Source organism: Carassius auratus, unplaced genomic scaffold (assembly GCF_003368295.1).
Source record: "Carassius auratus strain Wakin unplaced genomic scaffold, ASM336829v1 scaf_tig00036516, whole genome shotgun sequence".
NCBI classification, from domain to species: domain Eukaryota; kingdom Metazoa; phylum Chordata; class Actinopteri; order Cypriniformes; family Cyprinidae; genus Carassius; species Carassius auratus.
Genome location: NW_020526310.1, coordinates 27,919 through 44,089, shown reverse-complemented (window position 1 = coordinate 44,089; position 16,171 = coordinate 27,919). Strand labels below are relative to the sequence as shown.

Here is a 16,171-nt window from a genome sequence, read left to right as displayed (position 1 = left end):
ACCACCCTCCTCTTCCTTCCCTTTTTCATGCTCTTATGCCCTCCAGCATTGGTCAGAGGTGACTGCTGGCTCATCGAGGGGGATAAAGGCTATGTGTGGTTGGCCATCTGCAGCCAGAATCAGCCACCATATGAGACAATCCACAGCACATCAACAACACAGTACATGACTGCGACTTAATGAAAACAAGATCAAAGCGATTTTTTTCACCTCCTTGAGTCGCTTCACGAATCTCACCGACCTCAACCTCACCAAGAATGAGATCTCATACATCGAAGATGGTGCTTTTGCAAGCCAAGCAAATCTACAGGTGTTGCAACTTGGATATAACAAGCTAACAACCTGACTGAAGGTATGTTGCGAGGTTGGGACGTATGCAATTTCTTTTCTTTCAGCACAATCTCATAGAAGTCATTGCCCCAATGCATTCTGGGAGTGCCCCCAGCCTCAGCAACCTAGACTTGTCATCGAACAAGCTTGCCCGGTTAGACCCATCTACTTTCACTGTGTTAGGCAGACTCATGGGATGTGAGCTAGCGGGAAACCCTTTCCATTGTGGCTGTGAGCTCTACAGCTTCCTCACCTGGTTAGAGGCCTTCAACAATGTTTACACACACACTATGATCGACTTCAGTGCGAGACCCCACGGGAGCTGTTTGGCTATCCATTGCTAAGTCTGTGGCTGGGCATGGAAGGAGTGCTCGCTATATCCTTTCCTCTGTTTGCCGGGATGGGGTGCTAATTCCAGGGATGACATCTCTGCCACCTGATCCTGATTATTCTGGCATGGGTCCTGGCATGTTTGACCACATTGGACCATCCATCAGCCTACAACTTCTCCTCATCTGACAATGCATTTAGTCCAAGCATCAAACTGCAGCATGTGTCTCTCTCCTCTCTGCATCCCTTCTGATCCAGATTCCAAGGCCATACAGCAAGATGTACATCCTGGTGCAGTATAATCAGAGCTTTGTGTCAGATGTGATGAATTGACAATATAAAAGGAAATGATCACCCTTAATAAGCTCAAACCAAACACCAACTACACCTTCTGCGTGGCATCTATACGCAACTCACAGCGCTACAACCACACTTTGTTTGTCCTTTTCTACCAGAGCTCCAAATCCAGATGACTTGATGCCTCCACCCTCCACGACCACCCACTACATCATGACAATTGTTGGCTGTCTCTTTGGAATGCTGATTGTTCTCGGGTTTGTCTACTACTGCTTGCGAAGACGACGCCGACACGAGGAGAAAGAGAAAATCCATTTGTGTGAAGAAGACCATTCTGGAAATGAGATACGGACACGAGGTGGCTGCAGCAGTTGCAAATGACCCTTCAGCTGTCCAGAAACTTCATGAGCAAAGCCACCATCAGCATCACCATGGCAAACTACCCATGTCCTCCTCATCTAGCTCTGCCATGCATGGCCATGTTTCTGCCAAACAGTGTCCTCTCACGATTGTCCTCCATACCTCAAGTAGAGAAGATGGCAACTGCCTTCTCAGAGGCCATGGCCACTAAGGGCAACTATATGGATATTAGGACCTCTATAGGAGTAGACGAAAGGGGGAGAGATGGAGCTGTGGTACATGGTATTCGGGAGGAAGACCTCAGGGGGGATGATGGAAGTGACCTGGGTGATGATTCAGATGATGATGGCCGTGGATCAGCTTCTGAGATTTCAACAATTGCGATGGAGGTTTGACAAGGTCAACCAGATAATTAACAACTGCATTGATGCCCTAAAGCTGGACTCTGTTGGAACTTCTACTGTTTCCACACAGCAAGTGGTCCCCTCACCTACCCACCTACCTCTACCTCCTCCCTGACCAGAGGACTGATTCCCATTTCTACCAGTGTCAGTGATACTTGCCAAGTCCTTCCTTTCCCCAAAAATTCCTCTCCACCCCCTCTTCCCTTCACAGCTCCACTGTCCGAGAGACCTGGGATCACAGGGGGGGCGGCTTTGGTGTCACCGCCATACCGTCCACCTCCCCAGCTTCTGCAGTGAGGCCTATTCAAAGACAGATGAGTGCCGATGCAGCTGTCATCGTCTCTTCTTCCAAGAGGCACTGCCGCCCTTCCAGTGGGAAAGGTCGTGTTTACAGCCTAGATGTTCCAGAACCCCCACAGCCCAGATCCCTGCCAGTATCCAGACAAGGGCAGCCCACTGGGGTGCAGTGAGCCATGGAGAGGCTCTCTTTAGTAGGTAGTGGTGGAGGTGGTGGCTGTAGCATTGATGGTGGTACTGTAGATGGGATGGGCCTTCAGCAACACCTGGAGGTGCACCCAGACTACCACTGTGCAGAGCATCGTCATTCAGTCCCTGCCTTTACTATGAGGGTTTCCATGACTCCCAGCCGGGTCTCTTTTCTCAAGCCTCTGTCACGCACCAAGAGAGACGCTGCTTCCTACTCTCAGCTCTCTCCCGTCACCACAAATACTCTGGCTACTCCTCGAGTCCAGAGTACTCCTCCGAGAACACATTGCGCATTTGGGAGCGCTTCCGTCCCCATAGAAAGGGTCCACGCGAGGAGTCCTGTTATGTAACAGCCGGAAATGCCTTGCGCAAAAAGGTCCCAGTTTGCCAAGGGGAGGACTTGCATGACATCCTTGACTACTGGAAGGGTGTGTCGGCACAGCAAAAGCTGTAATCTATGCGACTGCGTGGAAGCACAAGGTCTCCTTCACTGCCTGATAAACCGAAAGGGCGACTATAGTGAGAAGTCAGGTTATGGATGCAGTGTACGAAACAGAGCCAAGTTTGTCAGGATTTGAAACAAGACATTTTAATCTGTTTTTTGTACAGTGAGCCAGAAAAGAGTAAAAAAGCCTGAGGATACACTACATACATACGATAACATTTAGAGATTTAATTTGGAGCATTGTCCATGGTCCTACTCAGTGAAAAAGGTCAGATGGGCTTATCATTTGTCAACAATTGAAATAATTGTATTTTACTCAGTATTCATCTGTGTATTCATCGTTCATATCAATGGTGAGACCTATGTAACCTGAGTCCTTCGTACAGCCTGAGACAGAATCTCTGTTTATACTCCCACTCGAATCACAGGCCATCACATTCATTTGTTAGGCAGGAATGTGTATGAGTGTGTGTTTTAGGAGGATAAAATGATGTGCTGATTTTCTACAAACCTGTCAAAAGCAGTTTCTGCCTCCATATTGCAGAAGACTATGCACCAGAAGCAACCACATGTTACATTTCAATAGCACTGCCTCCGTGGTGAAAAATAAAGGAATGGCAGTGGAAGGGAAAAGATAAAAAATGAAAACAGAAGAATCTCCCTGGGGGAGCTTTGGAATAGTCAGCCCGTGTTTGGCAGCTGCTTGCTGTGCTGAGCAGGATGACATAAATAGTGCAAGGGGTGCTAGAGAAAATACTGTAGATTTACTAGGGTCTGTGGAAATGCGTAGATCTGTTTGGAGTTTAAACAGACATAGCTCTGTGCATCTCTCATCACTGATGCATTATTAATAGCATTTCCTTATCAGAGGTTACCTTGTCAACCTGTATCACAGCATGAGCACAAAGTGGGCTGTTGGCAGCAGAAATGTATGTATTCTGTTCCTCTGCCCTAAGGTCAGTTTATTTAGTCAACTAATTGGCTTTTGGCAAGCCTGTTGCTGACAGCTGAGACATTCAACAGGCAAAGTGACCTTGACCCTTTTAAACTGATGCTTTATATGACATGTTTCTCCAGGCTTTTGTTTGTTTGTTTATTTATTTAGTGGGGGTGGGGGTATTAATCCGTGATGCTGCCATTGAGATTATGACAGAAGGAGCAAGAATTAAATTATATAAAAAATTACAAATAATGTATTTTTAATGAGTAGATATTTTATGCTCTTTTTATCACCTACCGACCTTGGGATTCAAGCTCTTCCTACTTGATCTCGAATATAGATCTCATTGGGGCTTTCATCTCATAATACATTATTAATGGTATGATTTACTGTAACAAATGACAATATTTATTAACTCCAACACCTCTGTCAGACATTATTTTATTAATGTCCAGTTATATAAGACTAACTAATTAGCAATTAACCAAGGCTATATCCTTTAGTGTGCAAGGGTAAGCAGCCAAGACCTCCAATTTGATTAAAATAGATCACTCTTTCTTCTTCTCTCAGAAAACCACATTCAGTCTACAGTTTCACTGCCCAGTAACCAAACAAATTAGATTAGTGGCACTGTGGGAAAATATACATCAGTTTCCAATGCACTCTCATACTGTAAGTATGAAGTGACAGGTGAGATATCCAATGGGCACATGAAATCAATGAATGGCATCTACTCAGTGAAGTATAATTATACTCCACCCCTAAATACATGGCTTAAGGGGATAGTTTTAAATTCTGGATTCAGTCTTGTGTTGTTCCAAAACTGTATGACTTACTTTCTTCTTCAGAACACAAGAGGTGACATTTTGTACTGACTGTTTTCCATACATACGCAATAAACTGAGCTTTCAGTGGACTGAGCTTTCAAACTTCAAAAAGGACACAAAAGTCTGTTTCTCAAAGCTATTGTGTGTCCTCAGAAGACTTGGAATGTAGCATACGAGCCACATAAACCACTTTCATGACACTCTTCATGCTTTTGCATCCTTTTTGGAGCTTAAAAGCTGCGTCATGATTCATTATAATTGCATGGAGAAGAGCATGGGGAAACTTTTCAGACTTCACAATTCATATGGGTTTTTCTGAGAACTTATTAACATAACTTTTCTCACAGGCATTTGACATCACTACTGGTGAAACATGTCTGAAGATGACCCAATTGAAAAATCATGAGATAAATTAGATAGAAACAGTTCATATGGGGTTAGGCATAGCCAGCAAACCCCTTTATTTTACCCAATTTTTTCAGCATCAGGTGTTTATGTGCCTTCAGTAAAAAGGTCCATTATTTGTTGGCAGTACCACATAAAGAGCTGTTCATGATTTGTATGCTGTGTGGTCATTTTCTGTAAATCCCTTTATTTAATAAGGGGTTCACTGTACATGCATTTATATACCATCTTTCTTACCATTTCTCTCGATTAAGGTTTCTCATTGTAAATATGTGATAGATAGCCTACCTGCCAACATTTGACATACAGTACACTCAGGCACAATAAATCTTTTTCTCTCTTTTTTCCGGGGGCTTTAAAATATCAGTCCAAGGTGTAACAACAACAGGTTGTTTATAGGATGCTTAATGGTTACACAAGGAGGAGCAGCAGCAGCTATAACATATGTGGATTATGAGGGGACTATTTGTGTACTTGAATACATTACAGAGAGATAAATTGGACCATAACTGGACAAGCCGTTTTTCGGGCAATAGAAATGGACCCATGAAAGACTGCTACCGGAGGCTTACTGTGAACATTTTCCTTACTTTACAAACTTGATTTTAAAACCGCTTGGACTGGTCTGAAGGAACTAACCATGAAAGCTCAATCATAAATGACTTTGCTTTTATAACAGTAAAATCTGATGCCCAGCTTTGTTTTTAGATCTGTTTTTTATTGTGCATCCCCTCATTGACAAAGAAGAAAAGAACTTTGCACTCTTGTACAAATGCTTGTCAAACATTTTTGCTGTGAATTCAAAGTTGAGTAACAAAAGAGGGATACTATTGGCATGGCATCTGAAAGATTTTCTGTTATCTATTATTTGTTTAACAAAATGTGTACTTGCTGCTTTTTCTTTTCATACTTTGCTTGGGAGTAAGACTGTGGTTTTCTCTTTTCTCTTTTCTCAAGGCCAATCTCCTTGAATATTCCCTCAGTATTTTCCCTTTCATTCAGGACAAACAGGTGATTCGGTTATTTCAAGTTGAGGTCTCCCTCCACCAAATCACAATTTTATATCTAACCATTATTCTTATGCTATTTCATGATATGATTATTTATTTCTTTTACTTGGCCTTTAACTTTTGACTTGACAACTCATGCACAAATTCCCAACATGTTTGTTTACTACCCTACTACAGAGCTAACAGTCATTTTATGGCAGTGCCACTCTCTTAACGCTGAACTGATCACAGTGGATGGTTGAGGTTAGAGCTTCACCTCTTGGAATACAGCTTTTTTTTCAGATTTCAATAATGCATGTGTCTGTCTCTTCTTCTCAATCCTGTACTAAATTATTATATTCCTGCTCCATGCCAGTCTCACTGTCAACATTATGATTTTGCTAACAGTTCAGAAGTTCCTGAAGGACCTATTTTGGCCAGGGGTGTCAACTGTTGATGCCAGCTCTAGTTGAACAAACTATATATTGGACTGTATACGGTTGACATAGGATATTTGACAGTGTTGCATAATTCACGTTTGGTCATAGACCCATATTTGTAATAGCCTCTTTATACTAGAGAAGGGCCTCTCGCTTTAGTTGTGTTAAGTTGGTTGTACTAGGAGTAGAAAATAATTTGACATGAATCATTGTCAGCATTCAGCAATATTACACAGAGCGTAAAGTGGATTACTCTTCCACAGCAGTTTTTACTTTCTAAGCTCTTTAGCCTCCTCTTAGTGTTAGACACTATGGAAGGAGATTGGCTTGGAGAGAGCAAAAGAGATAATGGTTTAATGCTTTGAAACAAGATTTTCATTCCAGCCTCCTTTCTTTTTAATGGCTTTGGAATCAGAAGGAAGTGATAAAAGTGAAACTTTTGTAGGTACAGTAACTAGTTCTGTCATATCATAAATCCCTATTATTCATTACTTCTTTTGGAACTAAGAGTCCAGAGTCTTCACCAGAGTTCTCAATTTGTAATGAACACATTTCAAATCATTAACTTATTTATACAAGAACAGAATCCTTAATAATTACTCAGGACCAAACGTTGTTTTGTCAGACTTGTTATTGCCCCTTAAATCCAGTACAAAGGACTACATGCAGTCACCGTGTTCTGATTTGTCTTTGAAGGTCCCCCTCATTGGCTTTGCCTGTCTTTGTTCATGCTCAAAAGAAGCCTAGAGAAAATCACTCCAAGAGTCTCTGGAGTCAGGATAATTGTGCCTCTTATATCAAGCTTTTAAGTCGTTTTCTCCCTCTTTGCGCAGAAGAGCACCACACTGCCACGTTTTCCCTCTGATATTTTCCGCTTGTTTGTTCTCTTCTCTGAAATGTTCTCTGAACTGTGGTTTAACGGCGGGGTGGAAAACATGGCAGGATTGCCAGAGACAGGCTACAGGATTGGATAACCGCAATTGTTTAGAACTAGAGGAGACAATAAATGGGCCCGTTTCTGTGCTTCTCCAACATGCAGCCCATGGGCTTTGATAACCTCATTAAGGCATAAATCTTTGTACTAAACTGTGATGGAGAGACAAAAGTGAACTGAGTGAAGAAACAAGTGCAGGAGAGAGGGGTTAACTCTGAACGAACTCATCAAAGTGAGTCAGAGAATGTCGGTATGATGATGAAACACATTAAACACTCAGGATCAGGAGGAGACAGTAAATCAGGGCTAGAGATGATGCAGCAAGGGTGTAGGAGTACTTTGAGAGGAGAGAGAGAAACAGAGTACGCAAGCTGCTTCAACCTGATAATGACTGGAGCTTGAATGAATAAACAACATGCCCAATCTGTAATAATATAAAGGAGGGGAAATGCTACTTTAGATGATCAGAGAATTTCAATTGCTTTTGATCACAGATCCAAATGTTTGTGGTTCATTGGTACGGTTCAAAGGAATAGTTCACCCCCAAAATGAAAATAGTCACCCTCTGGGTGGGTTTTGGTTATTTTATTTATATATATATATATATATATATATATATATATATATATATATATATATATATATATATATATATATATATATATATATTTTTTTTTTTTTTTTTTTTTTTTTTTTTTTTTTTTTGTTACATCATTACAGGTCAATATGAAAATGCAATAAGATTATTTTAAAATATCACTTTTTTGTTATTCCATAGAAGCAAATAAATTATTTGCATTTTGGAATGTAAATAACGTCAGAATTATCATTTTTGAATGGACTATTAACAGCTTTGCTCTCTCCACTTAGAAATCGTGGGAAATGTTTCAAATACTCGTGGGAATATCAGAGGAGCTAACTAGGATTTTCCCAGCGATTCACACCAGGAGATCACGCCAGTTAATCCTGAGTTCTGTTTAATCCATCTCCACCACTCACTTCTCAATTAACTTCAGACTCCATCAGCTTGCTGTCTTTGTAATCTTTCACTCATTCCCTCTGTAGTCTCACTCTCCGTCCACAGGCCAACATATCAAGACATTACTGGAGCATCACTCCCATATTCAGACACTGCCGTCACTGCCGTCTGAAGATGAGAGTGGTGCTCCAGTAACATGTTTTGAAGAAGAACAGAGGACATTTAATGAAACAATTAAGACTAAGACTTTATTATTTCTTGCAACAGCAAGTGTCCATAAACAGGGCTTACAGAGAAAAAGAGCATGGCATTTGTCTAGTTATGTGAAAGGGACCCTCCATTTTCTAGAATCTGACAACATTTTTAATAAACTCTGTCGTTCATCTGATTATTTTTAACAGTCAATTTCAACACTCAAATGACTCTTGCTGAACGTGAGGATAAAAGGTGACCCAAGGGGCTTTTGCGTTTCATCTTGTTTTGTTTTAATCCTCCAGTATAACAGTCTCCTCACATGATGTTGGCATGCGGTTGGCGGGTCTGTCTATGTGCTCTTGAGCATCTCTGAGCCTTCACCTGTCCCAAAATATGGCTCAGGAACTTTTATGACAATTATTAGCTTGCATCTTCTTTTCTCCTCGTTTGATTTATCAGCCCTCCTTTCAAAAATATGATTTTCTGTTCCAAAAAACAGGAGGTAAATAGTAGACAAATAGCTATATTTGTGAATTTCAAACTTTGTAAAAAAAAAAAAAAACTCAAAGTTGTTTTTTGTCACTAAATTTCTAGTTGTAATTGTTATTATTATGTTTTGGGGTGGGAGGTTTCGGGTGATCTACATGTTGTATAGCTTCTGACTGGGTCAATACAGTGATCCACGTTATACAGATCTGATTCAATCTGAGGCCATGGAAAGTGGCGGAAAAAGAAACAAAGTGTTATGTTTGCATGATTTCCTGTATTTTTCAAAGAGATGAATTATATTGTGTATATTGAGTGGACATATGTTGCAAACACTTAGGCAATTAGGCACTGAAATATTGTAAGAACTTGCCATAATTTTGAGGGATGATACTGAGGTGTATTTATACCTTACTGATGCTGAACTACTTCCATTGCTGTCACCGAAATACTTATTACCATTTTAAACCAAGAAAAAAGCGAACTGAAACAATGCCATGGGAAAGCTTCGTATTCTGCCATAAAAAAAAGAAAAAAGAAAAGAAAAAAGGATTTATTGGACAGTCTTGTTTAGTGCCAAAATAAGACGTTTATCACTTATGGTAATTTCTGTGCAATGAGCTGGGTCAATGAATCCTCTGCAGAACTCCAGATCAATAAGTGAGAGTATACAGCACATCTACTACATTAACCTTGCAGGTGTCCCGCAGCAGCTGGAGAAAAACATTCTCCCGTGCACGGATGCTCACTGGATCAATGATAAAGTAAACATCTGCAAATGAATGTTTCAGCGGTTCTGAGAAGCCAGTGGGTGGAATAGTCCATGGGCAGTGAAAGAGGGGTACTTGAAGAGGGGCTGGTCTGTTTGGGAGGCTGGAGTCTCTGGAGGCTGTAGAGGATGTCGTTCTCTATTTGGCCTGACTGAATTGAATAGGCCTGCATTGATTATTTAAGGCTGAGAGGCCACAACGGCATGTCTTGAGCCAAACCACAACAACAAACTAATCATGTCTGAACTCTTGCCAGTGGCCCTTCACTTCATTCTCCTCTTAGAGCACTATGCATATATCAATAATAGACTATATATAGCTTTTTATTGGTTGAGAGTAAGATTCAGAAAAAGGCAGAATTGTGGGAAAAATACACATTTGATTGCTTTTTTTTGAAGTGGAAAGCAAAGCTTTTCCATGTCAGCATACAAAACATCTCCAACTGTGAGTGAGCTTGATAATACTTTAATATTGGACTTGATAAGTATCTGAACCTTCAGCTCCAGGATTTGACAGAATTGTAAATGAATTGCAGTGATTTTAAAGAGCCTCATCCACAGTCAGATCAGCTGTGTTTTATTTGCCTCTCTTTCTATCTAAAGAATGGTTCTCAAGAAGGACACAATTTCTTTGATGTGAAAGGGGGGAAAAAGCCTCTGAAATGGTTTAGTTACATTTATTTTGCTGGTAATTATATCCTACATCTTCACCACAAATTCTGTACAAAAGATCTATTTCTATATTTGCAATAAATTTGTAGTTAAAAAAAAAAAAAAACAAGCTTCAGATGCATTAACTGGTTTATTCACACAAAATATTGCCACATATTTTTGACCAGGGTTTTGAGTGTTGCTATATTGAAAGATGCTAAGTGACTCTTTTGCATGGTTTTAAATCTTTCCTTGAATCGCAGATAAAAAAAAATTGAGAAATGTAATGCATACAGAACATCTTGCAGAGCCAACCTTTTTCTTTTTGGCGTAAATGTTGGTTCATTTTGCAGCTTGTTCTGGCCAAAGCTGCCCACATGAAAAGGAGAGACTATCTGACCAACACGCACAATATCTAACTATATTCAATTTTATATGTGATGTTTTAAGTTGAATCTAAATTCAATGTGTCTACAATCATATACTGTACTACTGGTAGCTCATTCAAATAATGGCAGAGCAACCTTCAAAGCGCAAACAGCACTAAAGACATTGTTGGAAAACATGTTAACTTTGCCCTCAACATTTGCTTATAGGTTATACAGGTTATAATGCTCCTCTTCATCATTTTATTCTCATTTGCTGAATAACTGCAGAAACGTCTTGCTCATAATGCGACTTTGTGTTTTAGAGGACCAAAGAAATCATCGGCACCCTGACTTACTCTAAATGTGTAAAAATTGAGAAATCCCTAGCCATTTTCTATCAGATGGTTTATGAATTTATGAGATCAAACTGTTTTTTTACCATCATGTCCAGTAATAGTATGAACCGTAAATCATGATGCTGTGTGGGTGAAAGTTGAGATGTTTCTCTGCATGTTCTCTCATCACAGGAAACATCTCGTAACATCTCTCAACTTTTCTGAAGTAGTCTGTTGCACTTCGAGGGAAAAATATATACATATATACTAAATATGTCCTAAAATATAATATGTGTCTTAAAGGAGAAGCAGTGAAGAGAGCAGAGATCAAAGAAAGAAAAAACACACAATTCCTTCTTCTTGTTACCTTCGAACACTCAAAATATGGGACTGATTCAATAGAAAGCACATGATTCTTATCTATTAATAATAAATCATTCTCACTTTTCTTAACAATAAATAGTGTTATTTATCTTTCCCCTCTGTGCTCTCATTGTTTATTCTTTTCATTTTGTCTTTTGTTTGCTTTCCTTTCCATGAACATTTCCTTGGGGTCTTTGATGACAGTAAGCTTGTACAAATGACTCCATATTTGCCAGGCTTTATAGAATGCAAATGCATGAGGTCATTTAAGCCTATTCATTGAAGTGAGCATTTTTGTCCTCTTTCTTTTTTTTCAAATCCTTGAGCAAAAGACAGAAGTCCTGAACTATAGAAATACAATTCACCTCATTTAATAAGAAGAATGACTAGAGCTCCAGTAAGAGTCCATGCATCTTTCTCTTATTCCTTCAAACGCACATTAAGTCATCAACACACAAAGCCCACTAAATTATGAAGCAATTAAAAATGTTGTGTGGGAGTGCATGATTGATGAGTGGGTGAGTGATACAGCAGGGTGGATATGAATGTCCTGGCCAGGATAAATCATTCGTGCCTGTAGGAGAGAGACTTTCAGTCAACTGCTAATGAAGACTTAAGACGTGCAACAAGTTCTCCTCAAAGCTGCGGAAAGAAAGAGAAAGAAGATGGAAAAAGCCTTCTAGATGAAGTGAATTATAGAGACTATAGAAACTATGAAGGTCCCTCTATTTTAAAAGACCCTTTTGATTTGCGGTTATATGAAAATATAATGGTATTGGAGTGCCAGTGAGAATCTCTGAAACGTGTATGCTTATATTGAAATATATCTCAAAGATATGCGCTTGTATTTGACAGTAAGTCCACGGATGCTATTTGTGTTTTTTGAAAAAACCCTGAAAAACCCACTGTGGTCAAAAAGCCACCCACGGTGCAGAAGAGAAAGATGCCGAATGCTTCAACTTCAATAAACTGTTTTCCATAATCCAGCAGAAATGGATTAGTTGTAATGGATGTGCAAAGGGGGCTCATATTAACTGCTACGATCACAGTGGAGATACATTTGTGAAGAAAACAGATTATGCAATGCTGCAAAGTTATCAAATAAACAGAAAATTGGCAAATGATTTGCTTTAGAGGTCATTAAAAAAAAAAAGTGCTGATCTTGTTTTTTGAGAGACAAAAATATTACCACTTTTGCTGCTATAATTTTTGCATCTCAAGCTCCTTTTAAAAAAATCTAATGTATTTATACAGAAATGGTTATTCCATAAATATAAATGAAAATTATATTTATTTATTTACAACTATGCAAAAGTTTGGGGTCAGTAAGTTTTATTTATTTATTTATTTATTTATTATTAATAATAATAATAATAAAAGGATCCTGGAAAAAAAATTATCATCAAAAAAAAAGAAGAAGTTTTCAACATAGTTATTTCTTCAGCCGCAAATCAGCATATTAGACTGATTTCTGAAGGATTATGAAACACTGAAGACTGGAGTAATGGCATATTATTTTGAATTGTAAATATATTTTTTCAATATAACTATTTTGCTGTTTCTTTTTGATCATATAAATGTGCCCATGGTCTTACAAACCCCAAACTTTGAATGTACACTTTTGCGCAATAAACTTCACTGTAAGTTGACAAACTGAACAGTAATCAGAGTTGCAAGAGGCTTTGAATCACAGGTGCTGTACAGTCCCAGAATTCATGGTTGACTTGTTGGAGCATTAACCTTTGAAACAGATGGAAGAAATCCCCGGAGGACAGTGAGGTGAGGCCGAATATTCTCCTGAGCTGGGCATGACCCTGCAAGACTTCATCAGGCCCCTCAAGATATAATACAGTGGGAAGACAGAGCGCAAGTGCCAAAAATAAAGGATTTCGGGAAAGACGTGTTAAGTATTTATGATCATTTTTCATTGTTTTCTTCCAATGTTGTCGCATTCATGAGGGAAAAAAAGAATTTTCTGTGTTGTCTTTCTCTGAACCATGAATATCTAGCTAGTGTCATTTGTTATCAAGAAAAATGGTCCTGAAAAAGTATTTAGACACATCAGTCACAGTTGTTGTTCCACATCAAAATGTCAAAGCCACTGGCATTCATTTTAAAGAAATATAGCACACTTTTTAAGCAATACTTTTTACAAAACAACATTTGTTAAGTTTAAGAACAATAAATGCAACAATAAATGCTGAAAAGTAAAAATATATTGTGATTATTTCTGGCTGTCAAATGTCAGTGAAGCATATTAATGTGATGAATGCACCTGAAATCATACACGTACACTAAAATCACTTTAGTGACCACCAGTAAAAGTCATAGTAGAATCAATCATTACTACATTTTTTAAGTGTCCAAATATGTTGGAGCCCCTGTACATCCAGACACAGAGAGCACAGGGTCTCACAGGCTAAATGCTGCTCTCAGCAGCACAATAACTACTGGACAGGATGAGGTCAACAGATTTACTCATGGCAATACAGAAGACCGACTGATTGAATAATGCAATACAACTCTTTAAAGGGGGGGTGAAATGCTCGTTTTCACTCAATCTCCTGTTAATCTTGAGTACCTGTAGAGTAGTACTGCATCCTTCATAACTCCAAAAAGTCTTTAGTTTTATTATATTCATAAGAGAAATATAGTCTGTACCGATTTTTCCCGGAAAAACACGACAGACTGGAGGCGTGACGTGTGGGCGGAGCAAAAGAATCATGAGCGCCAGTAGGCTTTTGCGTAGAGAGCGTTAGGAAGCTGTGACATTACCGTGAGGAAAAAACATCCAAAACAAACCATGGCTAACAGTCAGATTCAGCCATATATATATGATCCAGAATCAGATCCTGAGGCTGAAACTGAACAAGAGCAGCAGCAGCAACGACTCGCTCCGAGCGGGGCTCGAACCCAGGTCTCTGGCATGGGAGGGGACGCACTAACAAGGAGACAGAGATATTTGAAGCAGTTTAACTCACCGCCTGTGGTTCCAACACACGATCGTGGCCCTTTTTCGTTGGGACTGCATCATCCTTAAGAAATAAACGATGTGCAAATCCGGCGTCAAACTGGGCCTTGTTTGTAAAACAAGCATCTTCAAAATGCAGGGAACAAACAAAAACACTTGCGCAACTCCGTTGATGCTCTGTAAAAACAAACTCCATCCACTGGTCCCTTAATGCAGTTTTTTCTTTGGTAATCTTTGCAGGGTTGTCTTGCCCTGGCAACCAAAAACACACTCCTTTTGTGACATTTCGCGACGCTCTCGCTCTGATCAGTGAAGTCTGTTGTGCTCTCAGTGCTCTGCTATACGGGAGCGCGCGCTCTTCCGGGAGAAGTGTCCTCAGGACCCATATAAGTAAATTCCGCTCCATCTAACGTCACACAGAGCCATACTCGAAAAAAACTTTCCGAAACTTGTGACAAACCGGAAGGAGTATTTTTGGAACAGAAATACTCCTTCAAACGTACAACTTAATTTTTGAAACTTTGTCCATGTTTAGCATGGGAATCCAACTCTTTAACAGTGTAAAAAACTCAGTGTGCATGAAATAGCATTTCATCCCCCCTTTAAGCTTAATGTGACTACTGTCCCACAAACATTATCAACAGTTACATACTCAGCTTTTCAAATAGTATGTATTAATTTATTTCATGCTCTCTTATGATCAGTGTTTTTCACAGATACATCAGTGGAGAGGAATGATCTGCATTTGTACAGCCTGCAGTGCAGCCGGCAGCTCTGTTCGTTCCTGAGGGGGGGAAACGCCTCACTGACACCATGCAATTACTCTGAATATAGTGTGTCATTGTGCAAACGCTTTTAGAGGCATGGACAGATTCTCGTGCATACTTATGAAAAGATTATTGCTCGTTTAAGTTCACCTTTGGGGTTGTTCTTTCCCTCCTTTTCAGTCCATCTCTTCCCTGTTTCCCTGCTGTGTTCTTGTACACTGTCGCTGTTTTTAATGCACTCTTACTGCTTCTGACATCATTTGCTTTATTTATATTCACTTAATAATAAAAATTATATGAAGTGTAAAGTAGGACATAATGATTATATAAAATCTAAATATATAAATGTAAAATATATACTAAAGTATTATATGTAAATAATTTAAATGCTATCTCCACTGATACATGGATGTATTGGCATACTGTTTTCATAAAATATATATACATAAACTTGCCCCTTTTAGACTTGCTCTCTGTTCATTTACTAATAAAAAGAATAACGAATGCTAGCTTCTTTAATCTTTTTGTAATCTATCTATTTGTTTTCTTTTTATTCATTATACAGTACAGTTAACAAAAGCAAAGAAGGCCTCTAGCACTAACTTGCTTTATTCTTTTTCTATTCAGTCTGGTTTCTTTTTATTTATTATATAATAATTAAAATAAAACTTGTTGTGTGTACTTTGTTATACTACTGAGACTTGTCATTTGTATACCATTGCTCTTTTGTTGATTTTGGTTGATTCCGTTGTCCTCGTTTAATATATATATATTTATATATATATATGTGTGTGTGTGTGTGTGTGTGTGTGTGTGTGTGTGTATGTATATTCAGATTATAAATTATATATTTTTATTCTTATTTAGTCCTATATTTTCACAATTTACAACTATATATTAAAATTTTACATAATTATTTCATGTTTGGCATTTAATATAACAACAACAATAATAAAATGTAAAGTAATAGTGTATTAAGTATATTATATGTGTAAATTGAATTAAAATTGTTTAGTTTAATTTAATTTAATTTAATTTAATTTAATTTAATTTAATTTAATTTAATTTAATTTAATTTAATTTAACCACTTAAATAAAAG

General features: G+C 38.7%; 1 pseudogene; it reads left to right on the top strand.

Annotated features, from left to right (window-relative positions):
- The first annotated feature begins 11 nt into the window (after positions 1–11).
- Positions 12–2,710, top strand: LOC113082587 (protein phosphatase 1 regulatory subunit 29-like; annotated as a pseudogene).
- The last annotated feature ends 13,461 nt before the right edge of the window (positions 2,711–16,171 follow it).